This window comes from Octopus bimaculoides, chromosome 2 (genome assembly GCF_046866305.1).
Source record: "Octopus bimaculoides isolate indiv1 chromosome 2, ASM4686630v1, whole genome shotgun sequence".
NCBI classification, from domain to species: domain Eukaryota; kingdom Metazoa; phylum Mollusca; class Cephalopoda; order Octopoda; family Octopodidae; genus Octopus; species Octopus bimaculoides.
In genome coordinates, this window is record NC_142929.1 from 58,243,702 (window position 1) to 58,259,667 (window position 15,966).

Genomic DNA, 15,966 nt, shown 5'->3' on the forward strand with positions numbered 1-15,966 from the left:
GTTAGCTACTGTCTTCAACTCTCCCACAAAGAACTGACATAAAAAGAAAAATCATACATACATACATGGTGGTTGTCTACTCCTTACACAGAGTTTGACCATCTCCTGTACCTACACCTTAGCTCCTTCATGGCGTCTTATGTGGCTTTTTAAACCAGATAATGTTCTGAAAAAACACCCACACAGATTGCACCTCTGATTTGTACTACCAAAACCTGCAGGTAAGTTCTGCTCATTGTGGATCTTAACATGTCTTTTAAGACCCCCATTGGATTTGCAAGCCTTCTGGCACACACCACATTCAAACGTGTGCATATACATACATACATACACAGCGTGGCACCTTGGGCAAGGGTCATCTACTATATCCTTGGGCCAACCAAAGTCTTGTGAGTGAATTCATTAGAGAGAAACTGAGAGAAGCTCATCGTATATATATATATATATATGTATATAGCTATGTGTGTGTGTCTTTGTCCCCCTCCCCACCGCTTGACCACCAGTGTTGGTGTGTTTACGTCCCTATAATGTAACAGTATGACAACAGAGACTGATAGAATAAGTATCAGGCTTAAAAAAAAAGTCAGTCTTGAGGTCAATTTGTTCAACTAAAACCCTTCAAGGTGGTATCCCAGCATTGCCGCATTCAAATGACTGAAACAAGTTTAGTGGCTTCATGCAGGCATGGTGTGGATTCAATCCTCGATCACCAAATTTCACTTAACAGTTCAACAGCACTTTTATCACGGTAAAATATTGGGTTGGTGCATAATTATTGCGGCTTTTTTTTCAACAAAAACATCTTTAAATGACGGTCTGACCGTCCGCCAAGCAAATGGGAAGCAGTAATTGAAGTAGATGGTGAATATGCTCCGGAATAATCATTTAAATGTGTTTTTGTTACATGTTGTTATTGTTCTTGTTGAATAAAATTTGTTGAAAAACAGCCGCAATAATTATGCACCAACCCAATCGTTTTTCTGCGAGTGACAGCAGTTACATTTGCCAGATGCCTTCGCTAAACAGAATAATGTCTTTGCTACTTAACTCTTCTAACCTCTTCTAGGCCATCAAAAGTTAGAATAGAGATAACAGGTACCACCAACAAAATTTATTGCTCTCAACAATATGTCTATCCTTCTAGCTGGTTTTGCATAGTTATGAATACTAGAATTTGGTAAGGCAGTGAACTAAGACCAAATAGCATCATGGCCACAAGCAGGCAGCCACTAAAATGCAAAGAGCCTGAGGGAGAAAGGTTACACAACTTACCTCAACTCTATAACTTTCACTAACTCAATTTCTTTTCTCGTACAGCATTCTACCACTATCTGTGGTTTTCTACTACAATAAGAATGTGTACACACATACAGGCCGAAATTAACTTTCTTAACCTAGCATGCTCCTTCAATTATATCACACCTGCCCGTCGAGGTATGGCATCATATTAAGTAACAGTAAATAAATATTTCTTTACAACTTCGATCCCTGTTCTTTCATATTGCACATCTGCAACAGCAAGACCTGTTACAATTGCTAACATGTATCGTAATACAAACCGTTACACTGGCAACCAATACCTTAACCGTGTCTGTGTGAGGCGCAGGAGTGGCTGTGTGGTAAGTAGCTCGCTTACCAACCACATGGTTCTGGGTTCAGTCCCACTGCATGGCACCTTGGGCAAGTGTCTTCTACTATAGCATCGGGCCAACCAAAGCCTTGTGAGTGGATTTGGTAGACGGAAACTGGAAGAAGCCCGTCGTATATATGTATGTATGTATGTATGTGTATATATATATATATATATATATATATATATATATATATATATATATATACACATACATACATACATACATATATACATATATATATATACATATATATATATATCTATATATATACATATATATATATATATATATACATATATATATACATATATATATATATATATATACATATATATATATATATATATACATATATATATATATATATACATATATATATATACATATATATATATATATACATATATATATATATATACATATATATATATACATATATATATATATATATATATACATATATATATATACATATATATATATACATATATATATATATATACATATATATATATATATATATATATATATATACATATATATATATATATATATATATATACATATATATATATACATATATATATATACATATATAGAGTTATTAATTTTGGGACTGCCATGTTGGCTTGGCGATAACTATTAATATATACATATATATATATATATATATATATATATATATATATATACATATATATATATATATATACATATATATATATATATATACATATATATATATATATATACATATATATATATATATATACATATATATATATATATATATACATATATATATATATATATATATATATATATATATATATATATATATATATATATATATATATATATGTATGTATGTATGTATGTATATATGTGCCTGTATATGTTTGTGTGTCTGTGTTTGTCCCCCAACATCGGTTACCAACCGATGCTGGTGTGTTTACGTCTCCGTAACTTAGCAGTTCGGCAAAGAAAGACCGATAGAATAAATACTAGGCTTACAAAGAATAAGTCCTGGGATTCGATTTCTTCGAATAAAGGCGGTGCTCCAGCATGGCCACAGTCAAATGACTGCAACAAGTAAAAGAGTAAACACCTTCGTTACACAAATAAAAAGCAAAAGACACGTACATGCGTGCGCACACACACACATATAGTCCTTTTTTATTGATAATTTCGGGTATTTCACTTCGATTTCGTAACTCATTAAAAAAAAAAGCCCATTCATTAATCCGAGGTAATTTGCCGAGACAAGTAATACTTCTTCAATGAAATAATAAACGCAGTGGAGTGACAGAACGTTCCGCCAAATGTTTTTGATATTCAGTAACTACCCAGCTGCGTTCAGATCAATTTCAGGATGAATAGAATAAAGTCAAAACTTTTATTCGATACAATATTTCTGCAAATTTAATATTTCTATAAACCAAACTAGATGGCAGCCAAGTTGCGCTCAAATCACGCCTGTCTTGACGTAAACAACTTCCATCGCCACTAGTGGTGTTTCCAAGTGAACCTCTACGCCGCCTCTCGATTGCAAGAAAAAGCAGCCAAATTTTCAAATTGTACTCAACAGCTTTACAACTTATAATTTATTACCCCCGCCTTCAATTGTTTTCAGTAATGTTTGTATGTTTGTCTGTGGACAATATATCTCAAGAACGGCTGGATGGATTCGGCCAAACTTCCAGGAATGTTTGGATCGATTCGGTACCGTACAAGGATTCTGGATTATTATTCCGATGTTTTTTTTTACTTAATTTTGGGGAGCTGTCAGATTGATTTTTAGTATTCTCGTTTGTGAGAGCAGTCGAGTTTATTTCAGATATTCTCTTTTTAAAAATCATCTCCGGCTAATCGTTGAGAGGACGCTGGTGTTGGTGTTGCCTTGGCGGAGGTTTGTGCTCTCTAAGTGCTCTTGTTTTTATTGCTACGTTTTAAAAAAAAAACTTTTCAACAAATAAATCATTCAAACATTCACTGTTTCTCCCATTTTCTTTCCTTCTATGTATAACAACCGAAGGACAGTTGATACTACGTCTGCTACAAAATCTGTGCTAAACAAATTACAACACTAATTAAATCTACATGACAATATATAACTAATTTCTTATATAAAATGAATAAATAATAATTATTATTATTATATAATCATTTTGCTCACCAGAAGAGTAACAAAATAAAAAAAAAACAATAAGAAAGTAATCAAAACTCACACGATAAGATTCAGGCGTAACTAGAATAGTCCTAGTTTGACAGGGTAAGCAATGAGACTACTGATATATAAACTTTAGAGCATGGTAATGATAACGACGACGACGACGATAATGCACTCTTGCTATACCTCTTTCTTTTTTCTCTTGTTTTTATTGCTACGTTTAAAAAAAAAAAACTTTTCAACAAATAAATCATTCATACATTCACTGTTTCTCCCATTTTCTTTCCTTCTATGTATAACAACCGAAGGACAGTTGATACTACCTCTGCTACAAAATCTGTGCTAAACAAATTACAACACTAATTAAATCTACTGACATGACAATATATAACTTTCTTATATAAAATGAATAAATAATTATTATTATATAACCATTTTGCTCACCAGAAGAGTAACAGATAAATAGATGTTTTATATTTCGCTTAAGCATAGTAGTACTATAATAATCTGTTGTTAGTCGAATAATATGTGTAGTGAAACTACCTATCGCCATTAGATACAAAACTGCTATCCCCATTCTTCTCATTTAAATATAAACAAGCGCGGGCGTAGCGGAAAACATCAACCTTGTCATCACGTGACTGATCATTATTCGAATCGGCAACTTCTTCGAACCGTTCCCGCCAGAACGCAAACTGACCAATTACGGCCCCTAATAAGGTCACGTGATAGAGTATTTTTCTGAAGCCTTCGGGAGCCGATAGTTTGTTATAAATAGCTTTAACTCGGCGGCCAAATTCGTCTCGGTTCAGTTTCTCTTTGAGATCTGTTCCGTGTACCACACGACAGCAGCAGCGACACATCAACAGCTTCGTCCAACGATGATCACCGCCGCCGCCACATCAGCAACATGAGTCTACGACTACTAACCAGCATCATCGTCATGACCAACACGATTCTACGATTACTACTAACCAGCATCAATCTCCACCAGCGTCTACACGACTTTCTATGTACACCAAACCAAACCACCGCGGCACATCTCTCTCTTCGATTCTGTTAGGTGACTTAGCTTCACCACGATAATAAACAGACAAGAGATTTCAGCCAGCAACGAACGACGAACATCTATATAACAAGAATCAAGGCCCGGCATGAAAGCCACCACATCACAACTAGTGATCAGCTCTGCCACACACATATGCCTCACTTCTTTCACATACAGACTCATACTATTGTGTACTCAAGAACTGGTATAAATGTTCACGTGTTACTGACTCTTTCTATCTGCTGTAATATCTCACATACACATACATGTATCACTCACATACATACTTTTCTTTGTACGACGGCCTGTCTTTGATTATGTTCTTATATGTCGCATTCACACTCTCACACAGACATACACTTTAATGCCATAATAAATATCTCTGTTATTCATCTAATACGGTTGTGGTCTTTCATTACTGGTTATCTATGTTATCGTAGTATAACATATCATGTATATCATCTTTGATATATATTATTTTGTGTTCGACCGTGCGTGTAAAGGCGACTGTGCGAACTCAAAAAGGAGAAATGGTGACGAATGGAAAAACAGTGGACTCCTTTTATTTAAACGCGTCACACGGTCGAACACAAAATATTATATCAAAGATGATATACATAAGATATGTTATACTACGATAACACAAATAGCCAGTAATGAGACGATAGAAAAGACAACCGTATGAGATGAATAACAGATATTTATTATGGCGTTAAAGATGTATGTCTGAGTGTGAGTGTGAATGCGACATATAAAAACATAATCAAAGACAGGCCGTCATACAAAGAAAAGTGTGTATGTGAGTGATACATGTATGTGTATGTGAGATATTACAGCAGATAGAAAGAGAGTCAGTAACCGTGAGCATTTATACCAGTTCTTAGAGTACCAGTATGAGTCTGTATGGGAAAGAAGTGAGGCGTATGTTTGGCAGAGCTGATCACTAGTTGTGTTTTGGCTTCGATGCCAGGGCAGATTCTTCGTTATACAGATGTTCGTCGCTGGCTGAAATCTCTTGTCTGTTTATTTATCGTGGTGAAGCTAAGTCACCTAACAGAATCGAAGAGAGAGATGTGCCACGGTGGTTTAGTTTGGTGTACATAGTAAGTCGTGTTGATGCTGGTTAGTAGTAATCGTAGAATCGTGTTGGTCATGACGATGATGCTGGTTAGTAGTCGTAGACTCGTGTTGCTGATGTGGCGGCGGCGGTGATCATCGTTGGACGAAGCTGTTGATGTGTCGCTGCTGCTGTCGTGTGGTACACGGAACAGATCTCAAAGAGAAACTGAACCGAGACGAATTTGGCCGCCGAGTTAAAGCTATTTATAACAAACTATCGGCTCCCGAAGGCTTCAGAAAAATACTCTATCACGTGACCTTATTAGGGGCCGTAATTGGTCAGTTTGCGTTCTGGCGGGAACGGTTTGAAGAAGTTGCCGATTCGAATAATGATCAGTCACGTGATGACAAGGTTGATGTTTTCCGCTACGCCCGCGCTTGTTTATATTTAAATGAGAAGATTGGCGATAGTAGTTTTGTATCTAATGGCGATAGGTAGTTTCACTACATCATCATCATCATCATCATCGTTTAACGTCCGCTTTCCATGCTAGCATGGGTTGGACGATTTGACTGAGGACTGGTGAAACCGGATGGCAACACCAGGCTCCAGTCTGATTTGGCAGAGTTTCTACAGCTGGATGCCCTTCCTAACGCCAACCACTCAGAGAGTGTAGTGGGTGCTTTTACGTGTCACCCGCACGAAAACGGCCACGCTCGAAATGGTGTCTTTTATGTGCCACCCGCACAAGCCAGTCCAGGGGCACTGGCAACGATCTCGCTCGAAAATCCTACAGGAGCCAGTCAGGCGGTACTGGCAACGGCCACGCTCAAAATGGTGCATCTCATGTGCCACCCGCACAAGAACCAGTCCAGGGGCACTGGCAACGATCTTACTTGGCTTGCCGGGTCTTCTCACGCACAGCCCATTTCCAAAGGTCTCGGTCCGTAGTCATCGCCTCGGTGAGGCCCAATGTACGAAGGTCTTGCCTCACCACCTCAGCCCAGGTCTTCCTGGGCCTACCTCTTCCACGGGTTCCCTCAACTGTTAGGGTGTGGCACTTTTTCACGCAGCTATCCTCCTCCATTCTCACCACATGTCCATACCAGCGCAATCGTCTCTCTTGCACGCCACAACTGATGCTTCTAATGTTCAGCTTTTCTCTCAAGATACTTACACTCTGACGGGTATTCACATTGACATTACACATCCAACGGAGCATACTGGCTTCATTCCTTGCGAGCTTACGTATGTCCTCAGCAGATACAGCCCATGTTTCACTGCCATGTAGCATGGTTGTTCGTACGCATGCGTCATACAGTCTGCCTTTTACTCTGAGTGAGAGTCCCTTTGTCGCCAGCAGGGGTAAGAGCTCTCTAAACTTTGCCCAGGCTATTCTTATTCTAGCAGCTACACTTTCAGCGCACCCACCCCCACTACTAACTTGGTCGCCCAGATAGCGGAAGCTATCGACTACCTCTAGTTTTTCACCCTGGAATGAGATAGAAGTTGTTTCCTGTTTGTTTGCAGTCTTTATTGCACCTGAACATCTGCCACAAACAAAAACTAACTTGCTAGTTAACCTGCCTTTGATGTTGCTGCACCTCTTATGTGTCCATAGCTTGCACCGGGTACATCTTATAGAGTTACTACCTACTCCTTTTCTACATACTGAGCAGGGCCATCTACCTGAAGGGGTTTGTGTTTTATCTACCTTCCTACTTATTAGGATTTTGGTTTTAGCTAGGTTGACTCTAAGGCCCTTCAATTCTAGACCTTGCTTCCACACCTGAAACTTCTCCTCTAGTTCTGATAGTGACTCCGCAATTAGGGCAAGGTCATCAGCATAGAGGAGCTCCCAGGGGCAACCTGTCTTGAACTCCTCTGTGATTGCCTGGAGGACTATGGTAAATAATAGGGGGCTGAGGACGGAACCTTGGTGGACCCCTACCTCTACCCGGAATTCATTGCTGTACTCATTTCCAACCCTCACCTTACTGGCCGCATCTCTGTACATGGCTCGCACAGCTCTCACTAGCCATTCTTCTATCCCAAGTTTCCTCATTGACCACCAGATAAGGGATCGGGGGACCCTGTCAAAGGCTTTCTCCATGTCAACGAAAGCCAGGTACAGAGGTTTATCCTTGGCTAGGTATTTCTCTTGCAACTGTCTCACTAGAAATAAGGCATCAGTAGTGCTTTTATCTGGCACGAACCCAAACTGCATCTCATCTAAATTGATTCGCTCCCTAATTAGTTGGGCTATGACCCTCTCTGTAACTTTCATAACCTGATCTAACAGCTTGATGCCTCTGTAATTATTTGTATCTAAAGCGTCCCCTTTACCTTTGTAGCAGTTGACTATGATGCTGCTACACCAGTCATAGGGTATGACTCCTTCGTGTATCACCTGGTTCGTAATACGGGTGACTAGGCTATAGCCAACACTGCCAGATATTTTGAGCATCTCTGCAGTGATTCCTGATGGGCCGGGGGCTTTCCCGGTCTTCATACTCTTAATGCAATTTTAAAAATGACAAGTGAGCAAGAAATTATGCAACAGATTGTTAGATGTGTAGTGGTTAAATGTGAATCGGGTGAGCAGATGTGATAGGAATGTGGATGCATTTGAAGTAAACAAATGAATGAATCGATTCATAGTTAAAATAATTTATTCACTGGACTTAATTTGTCGTTGGTACACATAATTCTTCACTACATGCAAATGTTGACAACTGCTACGAGTTACTAGAAATAGAAACAGGATATATCTGTGCAAGTGATATGTCAGAAATGGATATGTTTGTGTGTGTGTGTGTGTGTATGTGTGCGCGTAGTTCATCTGAGACTAGTCTACCGTGGAACTTCGTTCGATCATTTCTCTGCGGTCTGCCAAATCTTTCTGTCAGCATGTAGGCCTCTCTTCTCTGCCTCCTAGGCCTGTCTTGTCTGTCACTCTGGTGATCACCGTATTTATAACAATCATGGCAACTAGAAGGACACACATACTGCAGCAGAGATTGTGCCTAAATAAGCCAGCTCCTGTACATTTGAACTTCGCCTGATATGGCTGAGGTCGTAGGTCAAAGGGAGATGATCAATCACTTTTCGACAAGACAGAAAACTTTTTTTCGCGCCTGTTGATGTGGTGGTTTGGACGACCGAGAATTCTTAGATTCGGTTTTCAAATCTAGGCTTGGAGATGGAAGTGCTAATTTTTACAGATGCATGTAAACATTCACACGGATATACACACACGATAGCCTCACACACAGAAACGTTAGCACGCCGGGCGAAATGCTTAGCGGTATTTCGTCTGCCGCTACGTTCTGAGTTCAAATTCCGCCGAGGTCGACTTTGCCTTTCATCCTTTCGGGGTCGATTAAATAAGTACCAGTTACGCACTGGGGTCGATATAATTGACTTAATCTGTTTGTCCCCTCTGTGTGTAGCCCCTTGTGGGTAGTAAAGAAATAACACATATACACCAGTCCATATGCACGCACGCACACAAATACACGAGACGCACATCACGCCACACAATGCACGTACTAGGTTACTTATACACAGACACTAACAAAAGCTCCCATACGTACACAGGCGCACATAATTTTAAACTCGCCCACATATACTCACACACACTTGCCTGCAGGCCCACATAATTTTAAGCCAATTGTTCCTGTGCATTAGCATCAGCTGTTAGTTGCTGGGAAAGGTGTATACGACTGGTCTTTGTGAATGGCTTTCTCGATGACACGTTGGTGCAGCTACAACAATTGCCGGGCGGCAACAAAATGGCGATGAGCGAGTTCATCATTCAAGCCCGCATGTTGACACAAAACACCGAGTGGAAGGCAGTGGTGATGGCGGTTGCAGAAGCCTGTGACGGCCAGTGAAATTCAAAAAGAGACCTGCTGTGGAACAACAGCCACCGTTCACAGGCCGGTGTTTTAAGTGCCAGGAACTGCACATGGCGAGGGACTGCGTGGAGCCCGGACCAGTTTGCTACCGATGCAAACAGACTGGGCATATTGCCCGAAATTGCGGCCAAAGAAAAGGCCACGGGGAAGTTATTGCCTCTCGAACTTCCCCGCGAATGAGTAGAGGCGCTGGTGCAGTCGCTGCCCGAAGTTGAGGTCGTTGTCGGGGGAAACACGTTCAAGTCCCTCATGGACACGGGCTGCACGACGATTCTCGTGACCCCGAGGGTAACAAAAATGGAAGGGGACAAGTAGTGATGGGGCAGTCGACGGCAGCGAAATCGAATGCAAGGGTAACAACGACGTGGAGATAGCGGTGCAAGGCACAATGCCAAGGCTGCGGGTGATCATGATCGACCATGTGGTAGATGGGTTTGATATGGTAATGGGGATGGATGCGATCGACCGCCTTGGAGGTATTAGTATTGGAGGAGACGTGGTTTCGTTTGGTGCCGTGGAGATATCGTGCACCGTGAATCAAGAATGTGAGCGGAAGCAGAGCTCCGCGAGGAGCTGCACTGCCCACACCATTGAAGACAAAGATTTTCGGGCGACGTTCGATGGTCAGCGGTGGATGATAGAATGGCGCTAGAAAGAGGCGCCCCCGACGCTGAAGAACAGGTTGAGCTTCTACCAGCATATCCTGAAAGGACATGCCAGGAGCGACAATTTAAATATATATATTAACTAAAATTGGCTGAAATTGGTGGGATGAGCATTTGGCCAGTCAGATGCGCAAGGAGCCATGATATCGTTGATTTGTGGGTTCGATTCTAGCTGCGGTTAGCTCATCATTTTTCAGTCGTTTATATTTATAAATTGTCGCTTCAAATCGGAGAATAAAATATTTTCATATGTTATTATACAGTTACATATATATAATTGAAATTCAGTTGAATTAGGTACTTAAATTGAGGCACCTTGCTAGTTCGGTATAATCTGCTCACCCCAACAATATTATTTGAATATTGAATATGAAAACTCTGTGTAGGGGTATTTGTACCCAATATTCCTGTCGTGTGTGTAGACAACGCAACCCAGCTAAATGAAGATATCCACTCTTGATAATTCAGACATGTGCTTTTTATAAAGGTACTTTATAGAGTATTTTCAAAGTGCAGATTCCAAGTTAGGTGAAAATAATATAAATAAGTAACAAAGATGTACAGGTGTCAATTCATTACGGCCGTTTCAAGCGGCTCCATTTGATTGATTAATGAAAACATTACATCAATTTGAAAGAAGCCGTTCTTGTCAGATGAACTCATAGACTTCAAACATAAAGGATAAGCCATTTTAAAAACAAATTGACATCAATATTGGAAACCAAAATATTTACATTGTTTCCTTTTGTTATAACTGTGACAGAATGAGTTTAGAAAATAAGGCATACCTTGTTAAGCCTACTATCATTTAGAGAGTAGCAGAGGGAATAGTAGGGGTCAAGATAAAAAGAGTTGTGACGTAGTTACTTATATTTAGAAGATTTTTATGTAGTAAAATTAGAATTAAATCCATTGGGAGTTGTCAACTGTATTCTAGTTAATGGTAATAAATCAATTAATGTTAGACAATCTGCTAGACTCTCAATGTACTGGAGTCATATATCTAGCATTTATCTGCATAAAAGGGTAGGTTGCAAGGTTGGTAGTAAGAAAATGTCTGATGGAGAAGGGATGGTAACTGGAAGAAAGAAGGATAGGGATGGCCAATACATATTTAGAATATCAAATAAAGAGGAATATAATGAAAAACTCAAATAGATAAGTAATATAAACTTTAGTGATGGAAATTATAATTGAGAGATAGGGGAGGTAGTAATTTATAACTGAACAAATTTCTAATATTAAACTGAGAAATTTTAAATCAATATATAGACTAAAGATAAAAATTAAACTTAAAACCTAATAATGGGATACCTTAATATATAAGAAAAAATTATTAAGAATGTAGTGACCCCTGGCGGTCAAGCAGGAAAGCAAAATGAAAAAGGGATCCAACGAGAGTAATTTCCCTCGACCTTCTCGAAAATTCTCGGATATACTAGAAGCTTTCAATTAAGTTCCGGATGACGTGGAAATCAGGGACTTCCAGTTCATCCCTTATATAAAGCGAACACAATTCTAATTTCGCGCTCCTTTTGTTTCCTAGGTGTGTGCATTGAACCACGCCTCTCGCACACGCGCATATTCGCCTCATTTGCTTTGAGACATGTGGTTGCAAAGTATGTTCATGTAGTATGTTACAAGCCTTTTCTTTCAAACCATTCTTATATGTTAACGCATTACATCCAGTAATAAACATGTTATGACTTATTATGAACGTCTCACAAGTTCTTATTTTTCTTGTCGTTTTACGTACAAGATGGCGACCCCTCTTTCTCGCATGCAATTGTAAAATTGTAGGTTCTCACATACTGATATCACTACACGAATATTCTAAGCATATTGTTTAGAAGGTCATGATAAAGACATTCTAAAATGAATAACGGAATTAGATTATCATATGGGTAGAAGTACATAGTATATTTTAAAGCAATAAAAAGAACTATTCTCTTCATTACAGGTGGATAAGTGTAAGATATCCTAAAATATGGTATCGAATATAAGGGGTAATTGGATTACAGGTATACTAAATGTGTCATTCGGAACCCCTTCGCAATTTATCAGATGCAGCTCTGCATCGTTAACCAGCTACAGGGATGTCCTTTTGGGGTAAAAAAAATACCGCAGTAGAGTACGTTCGAACGGACATGTTGAAATGGCTACAAATATTCCTCGTCAGTACAACTAGTGTGTTGATCTCTTAGAGAGAGTTTAGACTAGCACTGTTGCTTGTTACAAATTCAGCGACTGTGTGCTCGCTTGACACACACACACACACACACACACACATATATATATATATATATATATTGCGAGCAGAAACGAGCGACTACTATCATTAGCAGACGATGTATCCAGTGAAGTGTGGCAGAAATAACTCGAAATCAGAACTGGTCTGCTGGTCCCGTCGCTAGAAGGTGGTAGGGGTTAGCTCCCCTGCTCACAATTTATCGGATGCAGCTCTGCATCGTTAACCAGCTAGAGGAGAGTCCTCTTGGGATTAGGATTTTTAAAAATTGCAGTAGAGTCCGTTCAGTAATTACTCAGGGTAGGCAGTTGGTGACGTTTATGTAGTAAAACACACAAACAAATAAGCGAAACACAGGCGTGCGACTGTGTTGGAGGCAGATTTACTTCTGCCTTTATAGCACGTAATGAAAACGTTGTCGCAGGAAGGTACGCAGCACGTGTACTACAGCAGTACTATGCGTAGCTTTAATACTGAGAGTGAAACGCAGGGGAGAATTATGCCTGCCTAATCTACAAAAGGATAAAATATTTTGCATCTTATGCATAGAGTAACATTCATTCCTGAATTTGAAAAACGTGCAGCCGTTTTTAAATAGATTTATTCACATATCAAACTAGTTTCGACAATTTTTTGCTTATCAGTGGTACAAATATATATAAAATGGTAGGATTAGGAGAATTTAAATTTACAAGGTAAAAACTGGACAAACGTGTTTAAATCAAAAGTGTTCAAATAGTCATAGAAATTTCAATGGCTTTTACAGGGATAGAGAGTAATATCATTGTAAATGTTTGATGAAGATTATAACAAATGTATATTATTGCAAGTTCAGTCATACTGAGTTTTTATAAAATAAGTAAAGGAAGAGAAAAAGGTGGAGAGAGAGAGAGAAAGGTGTTTTTACAATTTCTGTCGTGGTGAGTGTAATACGTTTATTCCCATTTCAGTCTCTTTGCCTTTCACAGCTTGTTGGAATTGGAAGTACTCTGGGTTCGACCTTTTAGTATATATAGATGTTTTTTTATGGAAAAGGATCTAATTTTTGATCGGTTATAACTTTGATAACGTCTTGTTCTTTTCTCGTGACTGTTTTGGTCAAAATATTTTTGTTTTAACAAAGTTTAGTGCTTTGGTTGGTTGGTTTCCTGATGAAGACTATGGTCAAGGAACAAGTTCTTATTGGTTGTAGGTTTCGTAACGTCACTTTATTTTGATCAAAGATATTTTCCGTTTTGGACAAATTATTTTTGTTTTGGTAAAGTTCAGTGTTCTGCATGATTGACTTCTTTGTGGGGACTCGGTAATTTGCTTTTGCCCAATGGTCATCAACCGTTCTGGTTGGTTAGTTCCTTTAAGGAGTTACTGTGACACATTCCGGGCGGCACATATGGGGAGCACTATGGCACACTTACGAGGGTGGCACATCCTTGGCGGCACATATAAGGAGCCCCATGACACATTTACGACGGTGGCACATCCTTGGCGGCACATATGAGGAGCCCTATGGCACATTTACGAGGGTGGCACATATGGGGAGCCCTATGGCAGACTTAGGAGGGTGGAACATCCTTCGCGGCACATATGCGGAGTATCGGAAACTAACGGAAAGTAACCGAAACTAACGGAAAGTAACGGGAACTAACGGAAACTAACGGAAAGTAACGGAGAGTAACGGAAACTAACGGAAGTTAACGGAAACTAACTGAAAGTAACGGAAACTATCGGGAACTAAAGGAAACTAACGGAAAGTAACGGAAACTAACTGGAGCTAACGGGTACTCACGGAGAGTTACGGAAAGTAACGGAAACATGGAAAATAACGGAAACATGGAAAATAACGGAAAGTAATGGAAACTTACGGAAAGTAACGGAAACTAACGGAGAATAACGGAAACTAACGGAAGGTAACGGAAACTAACGAAACTAAAGAAAGATAACGGAAACTTAAGGAAACTAACGGAGAGTAACGGAAACTAACGAAAACTAACTGAAAGTAACGGAAACTAACGGAAACTAACTGGAGCTAACGGGTACTCACGGAGAGTTCCGGAAAGTAACGGAAACATGGAAAATAACGGAAACTAACGGAAAGTAATGGAAACTTACGGAAAGTAACGGAGAATAACGGAAACTAACGGAAGGTAACGGAAACTAACGAAACTAAAGAAAGATAACGGAAACTTAAGGAAACTAACGGAGAGTAACGGAAACTAACGAAAACTAACTGAAAGTAACGGAAACTAACGGAAACTATCGTGAACTAACGGTGAGTAACGGAAACTAACGGAAACTAACGGAAAGTAACGAAAACTAACGGAAAGTAGCGGAAACTAACGGAAAATAACGGAAACTATCGGAAAGTAACGAAAACTAGCGAAAGATAACGGAAACTTACGGGAGCTAACGGAAACTAACGGGTACTCACGGAGAGTTACGGAAAGTAACGGAAACATGTAAAATAACGGAAACTAATGGAAACTTACGGAAACTAACGGAGAATAACGGAAACTAACGGAAACTAACGGAAACTAACGAAAGATAACGGAAACTTAAGGAAACTAACGGAAAGTAACGGAAACTAACGGAGAGTAACGGAAAGTAACAAAAACTAACGTAAACTATGGCAACTTACGAGGGTGGCACATATGGGGCGCCCTATGGCACACTTACGAGGGCAACACGTCCTTGGCGGCACATGTGGGGAGCTTTATGGCACGCTTACGAGGGTGGCACATATGGGGAGCCCTATGACACACTTACGAGGGTGGCACATATGGTGAGGCCTATGGCACACTTACAAGGGTGGCACATTTTTGGAAGCACATTTTTGGCGGCACATATGGGGAGCGCTGTGGCACACTTACGAGGGTGGCACATATGGGGAGTCCTATGGCACATTACGAGGGTGGCACATCCGGGGCAGCACTTATGCGGAGCCCTATGGCACACTTAGGAGGGTGGCACATCCTGGGCTGCACTTATGCGGAGCCCTATGGCACACTTAGGAGGGTGGCACATCCTGGGCGGCACATATGGGGAGGGTCAAAGGTCAGGGGCCAATGGTCGGGACGTCACTAGTAATTTGGCTTGTTTTGTATGGTAGTGATGGAAGATTTTTCGATAATACATTTGTTTAAATTCTACGGAAACAAGTGAGGGTTAGGGTCAAAGGTCAGGGTCATAGGGCCAAAGGTCAAAGGTCAGGGGCCAAATATCAA

General features: G+C 39.9%; 1 protein-coding gene and 1 long non-coding RNA gene across 2 annotated transcripts in view; one reads left to right on the top strand and one right to left on the bottom strand.

Annotated features, from left to right (window-relative positions):
* LOC106871074 (long-chain fatty acid transport protein 6) overlaps positions 1 to 4,097 on the bottom strand; it is a 68,576-nt gene extending 64,479 nt beyond the window's left edge. The window contains exon 1 of the mRNA XM_014917347.3: positions 3,863 to 4,097. The gene's annotated coding sequence lies outside the window, so the exon portion shown is untranslated. The remainder of the gene's footprint in view (positions 1 to 3,862) is intronic.
* Positions 1 to 15,966, top strand: part of LOC149137075 (uncharacterized) — a 71,380-nt gene that overhangs the window by 49,858 nt on the left and 5,556 nt on the right. The gene's annotated exons all lie outside the window — the stretch shown is intronic.